Genomic DNA, 11,454 nt, shown 5'->3' with positions numbered 1-11,454 from the left:
GTTAATTACAATATTGTGGTGGATTTGTCACAGGCAGAACAATCTTTTTACAAAAGGTGATACTTTAAAAAAAAAAATTACAAATGAGGACATTAAGGCTTAGAGAGATTAAAGGACTTTCCCAGAGTCATGCAGCCACCAAGTGACAGAGCTTGTATTTCAGTTGAGTTCAGAGTTCTCTAAGACATGCCTGAAGGCTTTGGGGCTATGGTTGGATTATTCCTGTGACTGCATCACTTTGCCCTCAAGGCTGCAGGGCCACCTGTGGCCCCATTCTTAATGGTCATCACAGACACCAAGAAGCAGATGGCCTGACTACCCTTGGGCCTATAGACTTTCTACTTATAAGTAGGGGAACTTTTGGATATAGAGCCACACCTTACTGAAAGACTCTGTGTTTGGTCAGGCTGCAGGTGTGTCCTGGATAGAAGGAGAATAGACTGGCGAACTGGAAGAGTCACGTGTCAGGGAGAGTCAAGTTCCAATTTATGCTCCCACTTATGAAGTCCAAGGGAGCTCCCAACTGTGGGGCTTGTTCTTAGAGATCCTTTCAGAGATTTTAAGGAAAAAACCCTTTGCTGGTCTATATTTGGATTTTCTCTGATTTGGGCCTTCCTGGTGAAAGAGAGGTCCAGGATTCTGAGGTGGAGCGCTGCTTGGGTGTCCCACCTGGCCCAGCTCTGCCATCGAGCAACTATGCATCTTTCCCTTCCCAAGTGGATAGGAATGAAGTTACACAGCCCTCAGCTCTACCTGCAGTGCTGGAGGGACTAAAAGCGAAGAGCAGGTGGCCAAAGGAGAAGTGATTTTACATTAAGTGTGATCCAGGATAGGCGAACTGAGAAGTCATGCTGGGGATCCCTGAAAATTGGAGAAGTGTCCTGACTGATCCCCTCACTTGGCTCTCTGCTGCCTGCAGAACAAATAACGTGACTTACAAATCTCTTAACAATCTTGCCCCAAACTCTCAGTTCTTTTCAAGCCAAGCTCTCACGTATCTTTTGGTCCAGCTGGGTAGAATTAATCCCCGGTCTTCAAAATGCCATCTCCCTTTCTCCGCTCCTGCGTCTGCTCATGCTGTCCCACGGTGCCTGGGATGTACTTCCCCTACTGCAGCTCTGTGTTGGAGAACCTCTACCCACTCTTCAAGACACATCACAAATGTCATCTCCTCTGTGGAGCCTTCCCTGGATTTCATCATTTGCTCTGTTCTCAGTTTCCCTGGCATTCTGATCTTAGCTCTGCTGTAGCACTTCATTGTCATGTAATTTATTTTGTGGTTAAATGCATAGACGTTAAAACCAGCCTGCATAGATTAAAACCTGAGCTCTACCACTAACTAGCTGTGTGACCTTGGACAAGGATCTGTTCACACTTTCCACCTGTGCAAAATGGGGATACTAATAATTAACCTCACAGAATTTTGTAAGGGTTAAAAGAGCTAATGCGTGTTAAACACTTAGGCCACTGCCTAGCACTCTGTGTTACCTATTATTATTATCATTATCTCTTTATAGTCACCTGTCATCGTCTTTGCCTATTCAGGTCCACCTGAGCATCAAACATCATGATTAGGCCACTTGCAGGTCCATAGTCAATAAACCAGACCTGTGAGTGAATCAGAGCTCCCTATACTCTTTTGTATGTAAGTGAATAGACATAGATGTGAGTGATTCCTGATTTCCATTCCATGTTCCCCTGAGATTAGAGCTCCACTTTGATCCTTTTTACGGTCTCTGCCCCCATGCGCTGCTCAACCCCCTCAATCCAGATAGCCTTCTTGGATATCACAAGGTCTCAAAGACTTAGTGATGTAAACCAAGGCATCATTTTTATTTTGACTAGTTCTCCAGCTAGCCCCAAGGGACTCTGAGATGATGACATCATGCAATTGGCTCTCAGAGGGGTCTGTGAGCATCTGATACTACTTATCACACCTAGGTTTTGATCTCTTGGTGCAGATGCCATATCTAAGTCACTGAGAGGAGGGTACTTCAAAAAGATTGTGGAAAGATAGAATTAAAGATATTATTAATCTTTCCATGAACTTTTTGAAGTACGCTTGCATATCTATTTCCCAGCACCGTACCAAACTCAGTGGGTTTTTTAAATGGATGAATGGATGAACAAACGAATGAATAGATAGCTGGACCTGCTGTAAGTGGGCCAGTCATTAGCTTTAACACACCTTGTTCATTCCCACAGTGTGGTGGTCAGTGTGGTTGACTCCACCTGGATTTTTTGTTGCTGACACCCGACAGCGTCCTATTTGAAACACACCTCCAAGTGTTTGCTCATTTCTATTCTCCTTATCTGGAGTACCCTTGAGTTTTCAATACAGCGCCACTATCTGGAATACAAATCTTCTAAAAACATCTTTGCTCTCCTGGAGTGCTGCATAAGTAGAGAAAGGGAGGAGCTACAAGAGCAGATAGAGTTGGGTACCTAAGACAAACTTCAGCTTCTTCCAAGCTTTGGATTGGTACAGAGATAACTAATTACCTAAAATCATAGAAACATTACGTTTTAGAAATGGAAGGAATAGTCAATATAATTTAACCCAAACCCTTCCTTTTACCAAGATGAAAACTGAGGCCAAAGAGTGTGAGTGACTTCTCAAGGTCACTTGACTCTTTAAGTGTCAGAGTTAGGACTTGAGCTCAGGTCTCCCTAGCCCCTGATTAGCACATTTCCCTCTGGCCTCTCACTACCCCATCAGCCTTTGTCTCTTACACATGTCCTTGCCACCACAGGCAAAGCTGGCACTTCAATCCCAGGCTCATGTGGCAGCTCACAGAAACCTGGGTAGGACTGGTAGCGTGAGGCGCAGTGATAGCTGTTCTGGGGGCTGCAGGCTCGACGGTGGTGGTGAGCTTTCTCAAAGTTTGGTTTAGCTGTTTAGGATTTAAATGTCTACTCCTGTTTACCTGTAGAAATCTTCTCCCAAGATTTCTGAAGGGTTTTCTCAGAATCTGTCAAGGTCATTCTTATCTCCCCCAGTGTTTCCCCGCTTACCCAGCACACTTCCTTTTGCCTATTATGTGGATGGTGGGGAAAGGGTTGGTTGAATGGGGGAGGCTAGTATTTTTTGTTTTGTTTTACATTGTTTTGTTCAGAAATTCTGCTTTTTCCCATGAGCTGTTTCCAAGGCTTTGAAAGGAGGGCTCAGAATCACATGAAGTAACTTATTTGGGGCAGACAGAACATGCCAGCACCAAACTGCTTTGTCTTAGAAATGAAGGGACACCACTTACCTCCAATATGGTAATATTTATATTTATCAAAAATTGAAATGCTCAATAATAGGGCATTAGATGAATTTTGGTAAATCCACAGAGTAGAAAACTATGTAACCCAAGGACTTAGCAAAGGGTGGAGGTGATATATCCCCTGGCATCTGTCTAGAGGGTACTGCACAGATGGCTAGTCTTTGAGAATTCTAGTGCAGTAGTAACATCCTTGCAGAGAGAAAAGGCACAAACACATTACATTGCCTCTGGGTGCCGTTTCCTCTGACTACACTCCTGATAATCATTAAAAAGGTGAAGAAGATGTATATCTATTGACACAGAAAATGTCCCCAACATACCGTTAAGTGAAAAAAGGCAGATTACAAAAAGTGTTTATAATACAATGCCAATTTTGTAAAAGAATTTATAAGGATAAAATTGTTTCAACGGTGGTTATAGGTGACTTTAATCTCCTATTTAGACTTTTCTGTATTACCTAGATTTTTACAGTGATACATGGTTACTTTTTATGATTAGGAAAATACTATAAGTGTTTAAAAAGAATTAAGGTTTCTGTTTGTAGTTGGGCTCAGAGATTGGTTTATGAAAGGGACATTGCTGAGGGGTCAGTCCTTGCCTTAAGAAAGTTAGATAATCAATAAATGTTATTGCCCTTCCCTATGAAGAGAGGGAGGCAGGAAGAGGCCACCCCCAGAGCAGGTGTGGGCTGGAGACTCTTGAATCTGAAACTCGGAGGTGCAGATGTGTTCCCGGAGTCCCCAGTTAGAACCTGGCATCGTTCTCTCCCGTCCAGAGACGATGTTAAGTAGGTGGTTAGAGTCTCCGGCACTCTCAGCACTGTAGTTAAGCAATGCTGTGCTTTAAATAAGCTTTTAGAAGCTTGCTTAGGAAGCTAACTGCCCTTTAGAACATTATTTCTGTGGGAAAATGTGTTCCAAATTCCATACCACCAATTTACACTGAAGCTTTTAAGATGCAACAATTTTCAGTTTGGGGACCCCTTACCCTTTATTCACTAATTATTTTTAAAATTCCTGTTGTTTTGTAGTAGATGCAAACTTGTGGACAAATCCTTTGGCTTATGCTTCATTTGTTAGCCCAGCACACAGTCAAAAGGTTTTCAAGACTGGAGGGATCTTAGAAATGGGCACTTAATTATTGAATGAGTATTACTTCTCATTGATTGTTGAGCTGACTGGAGTTGCCCAGGGAAGGAACAGTTATGCTAGTGATTTATGTCTTCCCCAGTGCTCCTCCTGAGTCTTATTTTCCTTTTCCCAACTGTTGGGAGAGGCTTTAAGAAAAGAATTCTTTGTTTTAGGGGTGTGCACTCATTTACCCAAAATATTTACAAATTCATTGAAGTTAGAACTAGGTCCTGTAATCCTGAAGCTCCCCTAGCATTTGGGACAGTTTCAGGACCATCTAGAGAAGGTACTTAATAATAATTGGAAACCTTATGAAGCAGTGGAAAGAGTGCTGGACTAGGTGTGATGAGAGTTTGGTGCTGGTCTTGCCTAGCTGCTTGTGGTTAGTAAAGTTATAAGAGGAAGGAATAGACAAGCTTATCTCAGATGGCCTTTCCATATCTGACAGGTGAAGACTGAACTGAGAAGCTCACCTTGTGTCTGTGGAACAGATTTTGGTCTTCCACGTCAGGGAAGGGGTAGAACATGTTGGTCTCTGTTAGATTTGTCATGAAGATGTGGTGGCCTTTCAATTACTCTGGAGGTTGGTGGAAAATAACCTTTCTTGACCTCCTAGACCTACAGCAGTGATCTTTGACCTTTTCTAGTTTGGGAGTGCTTTGGGAGTCAGATCAAGACCATGTGACTCTTCCCTAAAGCTTTGTGATAAATGCAGAGGTTTCTATGCCCCATGAAACGCACCATAAATGTTCTAGGGGCCCATGCATGTAATATGAAGGTTCTCTGGCCAAAATTCCAAATCATTAAGCTCAACAGATTCCCATGATTTGGCCAAAGATGTTTAAAACAGCTCAAGTGCAGAAGTTTTGCATCTCCTCTAAAAACCTTTTAGGGTTTAGAGTCATCTCTAGCTTTTGGAGACAAGTTGTTTCAGGACCTAGAGAGGTCAAGAAGTAATGCCTTTTCTCTAGTTTCCAATAAGTTGAGCTCTAGGCACTTTCAGCTAAGTGCCCTGACAGACTCAGGAGGATCCATTATCAATCAACTGGTCCTTTCAGCACAAAGGGAAAACCCCAGGTTTCCTCTATTTTTCTGGAGAGCTGGCTTCTGCTCCTCACCATTCATACACAAGTCACTTGCCCACTCTGGGCCTCAGTTTCCTCACCTGGTCTAGTTGATCTTTATGCAAGCTCCCATGTTCTGGTATCTGTGATTTCTTGATAACTGTGTGGCACTGAGACAACCCTCTCAGAAGTCATGATTCTGCCGTCCTAACTTTGGTCTGCTCCTGTCACTGAGGAATTCCTGTTCAGAAAGGAATTTTTAGAGCACCTGTCTGAGAAATATTTGGCTTCCCGGAGGCCTTCAGGGGAAGGGCTGGAAACAGGGATTTTCTAGTTTTCTGCTCTGGGAAGCAACTCATTAAGAGCCGTTTCGGAGAGAAGATATCTGTTAGGTGCATGTATATGTCCAAATGAAATCTTCACCCAGAGGACCAGAAAAGGCAGGCCAGCATCAGGGATTTAGCTGTGTCCTAAAGAAACAGGAATCTTTTCTCCATTCTCAGGCATTCTCCCACTTCCATGACTCACCTCTTCTCATTCCAGAAAGTCAGGCACAGGAATTAATTTATGGGTCCTGTTTAGCTGTCTTTAAGTAAACAGTGCTACCAGTCCTTTCAGCTACCCAGACAAGCTTGATTTCAGGCCCTAGGGAGGAAGCTAATGACTTGCACTTACTTTGCTATTGTGTTCCCCAAAACAATTTGACTTCCTTTTTGATAGCCTTAGAGTTCCTTCTTTACAAATGAAGGCTCTGGAGCAGAGCCAGGGGAGGGCTGAGCTGGCCTGCCCTGGAACACAAAGCTCTCAAGGCAACATGTCCTTTATTAGCAAGTTGCACAGGCTCCTTAAAGGATGATGGGCAGGCAGCTCTGGGGGTACACAAGACCTTGTTTGTGAATGGAAGGGACCTCTGCCTCTCTTCAGAGATCTCACCTCTATCCCAGAGCATGTGATAATAACTAAGATGTATACAGTGTCCAAAGAACAAATTTGTGAACTGTGTTATTATGACCATTTTACAGACAAAGAAGTTGAAGCTCAGTGACTTGCCTGAGATCACGCAACAAGTAAGAAACAGGGTTGGGATTCCATCACAGGTCTTCTCATTCCAAGTTAGGACCTCTCTCAAAGAGGCTATGCAGATGTAAAGAGAGGCCATCTCTCCCAAGCTGGCTGACTTTGGTCTGTCTCCTGAGAACTGAGTCTTCATGTGAGATAAGAATCTACATTTGATAGTTCTATCTGTAGTTGTTTCAGGAACCTCCATACTATTCTTCATAAAGGCTGTACTAATTCACAGTCCCACCAACAGTTCAGAAGCGTTCCCCTTTCACTGCATCCTCATCAGCATTTGTTATTCTCTGTCTTTTTAATAATAGCCAGTCTAACTGGGGTGAGATGATATATCAAACAACTACAGATAGAACTACCATATGATCCACCAATCACACTACTGGGTATATATCCAGAAAAATGGAAATCATGTCAAAGGGATACCTGCAGTTCCATGTTTATTGCATCTCTATTTACAATAGCCAGGCTATGGAACCAACCTGAATGTGCATCTATGGATGACTGGATATGGAAAATGTGGTATATGTACACACTGGAATACTGCTCAGTCATAAAAATGAATGAAATTCTGACATTTGCAGCAACATGGATGAGCCCAGAGAAAATTAAGCTAAGTGAAACAATCCCACTGCAGAAAGAGAAATACCTCATGTCTTCATTCATAAGTGGGAACTGAATCCATAAATAACAAGTAAACAATAAAAAGAGAGAGAAAGAAATAAACAACAATCACAATACTGTGTTGAACTTTTAGAAGGAGAGAAAAGAACTGTGGCTATTAGAGGTGGAAAAGGGGAGGGGAGGGGTAAGAGGAGGGGGGTTAATGAGAAATTGGTTCACGGACACAAAGAATGATTAGGTATTATAATGATGAAAAAGCTAACTATCCTGATCTGATCATCACACATTATACACGATTAAGTCATGGATCTCTGTCCCTTCTCCTTCCCTTCTATATACTCCAAAGCTGGTGTTTGGTTGGGTCTGGTGTCGGGGGCGCTATTTTTGAAGCCTCCTCTTGCCAGAGGTGCCTCTGATGGAGGTTCTCAGCAGAGTGGGCCAGTCCCTTCTTGCTATCACAGAAGATCCCCACTGGCTTTCTCTGGAAGTAGATTGAACCCCTTTGAATTTTCTTGACTTTTAAAAATGGTGCTTATGGGGACTTTTATTTCTGAAGGGAGTTAAACTTTCTCATTTTTTGCTACTGCTGATCATACTACCCCCTACTCCACTACTACCACCACACAGAAGGAAAGCTGGTAAACCTCTCATCTCTTGTACACAGGCCCACTTTAGCGCTCACGACATTGCTTTCCACTTATTGATGCACAGGGCTCTCTCCCCAGCCATAGAGAGTCAGGGCAGAACTTGTGTCGCATTTATGTTTATATGTCCAGTCCTTGAATATTGTCTGTTCTCAGTTTATTTCACTGAATTAGTGATTAATGAATGAATGACTCTACAGAGAAGGGCATGTTCCTCAGACGCTGGGAGGAGGACAGATCTGAGGGAAGTGCAGGTTTATATGGAAAGTTGCTGTGTGCTCTCAGGTGCAGAGGGAAGATTATATGTGAAAGGTGCCTTCAGATGTGTGCAGTGCCCATCCCACATGGCCACATCTGGTAGCCTTGCTCAAAGGAGGTAATGAAGGTAGAAATAATAGTTACAGCTATAGTAATCATAACCCATGTTTCCATTGCAAAACTTTTATCTCTTTCCAAAGTACTCTCCCATCTATAATTTAATTTTGATTTTCAGAACAAATGCATCATTCACTGTATTCTGTATGTGTCTATACATCTATATCTATTTAGTGTATATATGGATATATATGTATATTGTGTATTATATATAATATATATGAGAGAGAGAATATTTATTCAGTACTCACTACATGCTAACCATAATATATTGTATATCTCATTCAGTCTTCAAAGTTAACCTCTATGTTTTATAGCTGCTATCGTTATCCTTATTTCAAAAGTGAGAAGAACGCGGCAAAAGAAGGTCACATAGCTGTCAAGTGGTAGCACCAAAATCTGAACCCACGTTCTTTTAACCACAAGGTTATTTGCCACAAGTCCTGTCCATTCTACCTTGAATATTTAGCTGACTGAATGTGAAACTAACCTTTGAAAAACCAGGGAAGAGTTTTAATCTCCTAAATGCCTCTAATTTCCTGTAATAACTTGACCCCACGAGCTAAAGTTGAATCTAGACACTAATATGGGTTTTCAACATCAATGGCTAAATTATCAAGACAGGCACAGAGTACTGTACCTCTATTTACACACAAGAAAATGCCTCTATTTTGGAATGATTGTCTGAGGGCATCCCAGTAACAGTATATTTGGCAGAAAGTTTATTGATTGTGTATCTTGTGATTTTTGCCAGTAGACCACCTAGTACCATACCTTAGACTTGACTGAAAACATGTTTTGAAATAAGCAACAAGTCCTTTTTAGTCCTTGTGAGGTGGGTAGGTGATGGTAGACCAAGGATGCATAATTTGTTAGAAGGGAAAGGAATGTACTCCAGGTATGCACTACAAACTCTAGACCTTGCTTATAATTGAACCAAAATATGAGACTCTCAGTCTTCTTGCTTTCAAGGATTTCCCTCTGGATCTATAGGGCAAATGCCACCCCAAGATCCCCAGGCAAAGGTCCCATTTTTTGTTGTAGGATGAAATCCCTGGTCCTGAGACTCTCAGACCTCAAAGGAAGCTGCACCCAGATGTTGCCCTCATGCCCTGACATGCATGGGAGATAATCAGGTTTGGCTGGTACTGGATTCCTCCTCCTCCTGTTCCTGCTCCTCCTCTTCTCACCTCCATGGAGGCTGTTGGCCTAAGCCCACCACAAAAGGGTTCTTTGGCCTGGTATTCCAGAGGGTCCCGTCTGCCTTAAATACAAGAAGAGGTATGGATGTTACCTTGACCTTGTCACTGGGACTAAAACTTGAGCTGTGATAAGAGTAGGGTCATAGACCAAAGCACCAGGAGCAAGGAAGTCTGTGTTTCTTTTGCTTTCTGCTTCTTAGAACAGAGTGTTCTTGCCCTTTTTAGCCACTACCTGGAAAGTAAAAGTCTTAAAGGGGAAAGCTTATGCCTGCAGTGTCTGCATCTCTACCAGCAGCAAAGTGTGACCTCAGCCCACTAAGCATGGCTCCAATTACCAATTTATGTCCTCCAACAAGGCACGGGGGACTCGTTGTTCTTGCAATTAGATGCTTACAGAAATTATTTGCACATGGTATCATGTAGGCTATAAGGGAGGCAGCTCTTAAAACATCTGGATCACAGTGTCTTGGGAAGGAAGCTTGTAGAGTCAGAAATTCATTAGGTAGAAGAGACATTGAAAGGTCTCCTCATTTGCCCCCTTGCTTCTAGAGAGAAAGAAAAAAGAATTTTCAAGATGCCACCTTTAAAGCCATAAAAAAGCTGATTGTGTCTCTTCCTAGAAATCGTAGATGGTACTGAATCACCTTTACAACCAGGGCCAAACACATCTCTCCTGCTAGAGTTGGAGCCCGTTCTTCTGGTGCACGGGCAAGTCTGTCTCCTCCCACCTGCAGAGCCCTGTGCTCTCCTCTCCGACCAGGCAAGCGGGTTTCACGGGAATTTCCTCCACAGCTATAGTGAGAAAGCACCCGACCTTTGACATGAGGCAGACCTTTTCTCCAGTTATTGAGTAATCTTGGGCAAGTTAAAACTTCTCCAAGTCTGAGTTTTCTTTTCTGTAAGATGTAAACGATAATGTAACACTGTCTTCTTGCAGCATTGTGAGATGAAAATACATGGTACATAAAAGGCCTTCAACAAATATTTCTTTCCCTTCTCCTTCATTACAGAACACCAAAGAGATTACTCTATAGGAACCTGTTTCCCAAGTGATTTTTTTCCCTCACATAACTTAGCACTTTACTACAATATATCATTATCATTGATGCAAATATATACAGAATATTGCCGATTATACTTTTTGTCTAAATAGTTCTTTTCTGCAACTAGAATATCAGCTCCTTGTGGACTGGGGCAGCCCTTGTCTCTCACTCAGCATAGGCTGGGCATGTTGGAGTGGCCAGTGTTGAGAACCTGATGTGCAATCTTTATAAGGTCATTTTACTGTTTTTTTATCTCAAAGAAAAAGAATGGGAAATGTGCCCAGCACCATGCCTGGCACATACTAAATGCTGAGTAGAGTTCATTTTGTGATCTCACTTTTACAGCCTTTCGTTATAGATATTATTTACCAATTCTTTGACCAGATTTTGGTTTCCTCTCCAAATCCTCTCTGAGTCCTCCGTAGTTTTTAATGTGTGGAACTCAGACCTCAACACTTCTCTCCAAGACCCTCTCTTATGCTGAATGTGAGGATAAAGGGGAGACATGGCAGAACCTCAGCTGTCACCCCTGGCCTTTGCCCTACCCCTCCCCCTCTTCTGGGCCATTGGACATCTGCTCGTTTTGTCCTTCTTAGGTATGTGGTGACAGCCAGATTTAGCCTGGATCCACAGTCCAAATGGCATTTTCCTCACTTTTGTCAAGTCTTTGCCTGTACCTGGAACGGAACGAGGTGAGGAATAAACTAGATTTCTTTTTTTTTTTTTTAAAAAGATGACCGGTAAGGGGATCTTCACCCTTGGCTTGGTGTTGTCAGCACCACGCTCAGCCAGTGAGCGAACCGGCCATCCCTATATGGGATCCGAACCCGGGGCCTTGGTGTTATCAGCACCACACTCTCCCGAGTGAGCCACGGGCCGGCCCTAAACTAGATTTCTGAAGGTCTTGCTGAAGCAGTTTAGCTTCAGGCCATCAAATACTCTCTGTCCTGTATGCCATGCTGAGACTTTATGGGTTCTTTAACTGGCCATCACCTGGCTGGAGATGAAAAGGCATTTCTAGGTGTTCCCAGC

Source organism: Cynocephalus volans, chromosome 8 (genome assembly GCF_027409185.1).
Source record: "Cynocephalus volans isolate mCynVol1 chromosome 8, mCynVol1.pri, whole genome shotgun sequence".
Lineage (NCBI taxonomy): Eukaryota > Metazoa > Chordata > Mammalia > Dermoptera > Cynocephalidae > Cynocephalus > Cynocephalus volans.
The sequence above is the reverse complement of the archived record's forward strand: the minus strand, read 5'-3'. Positions refer to the sequence as shown.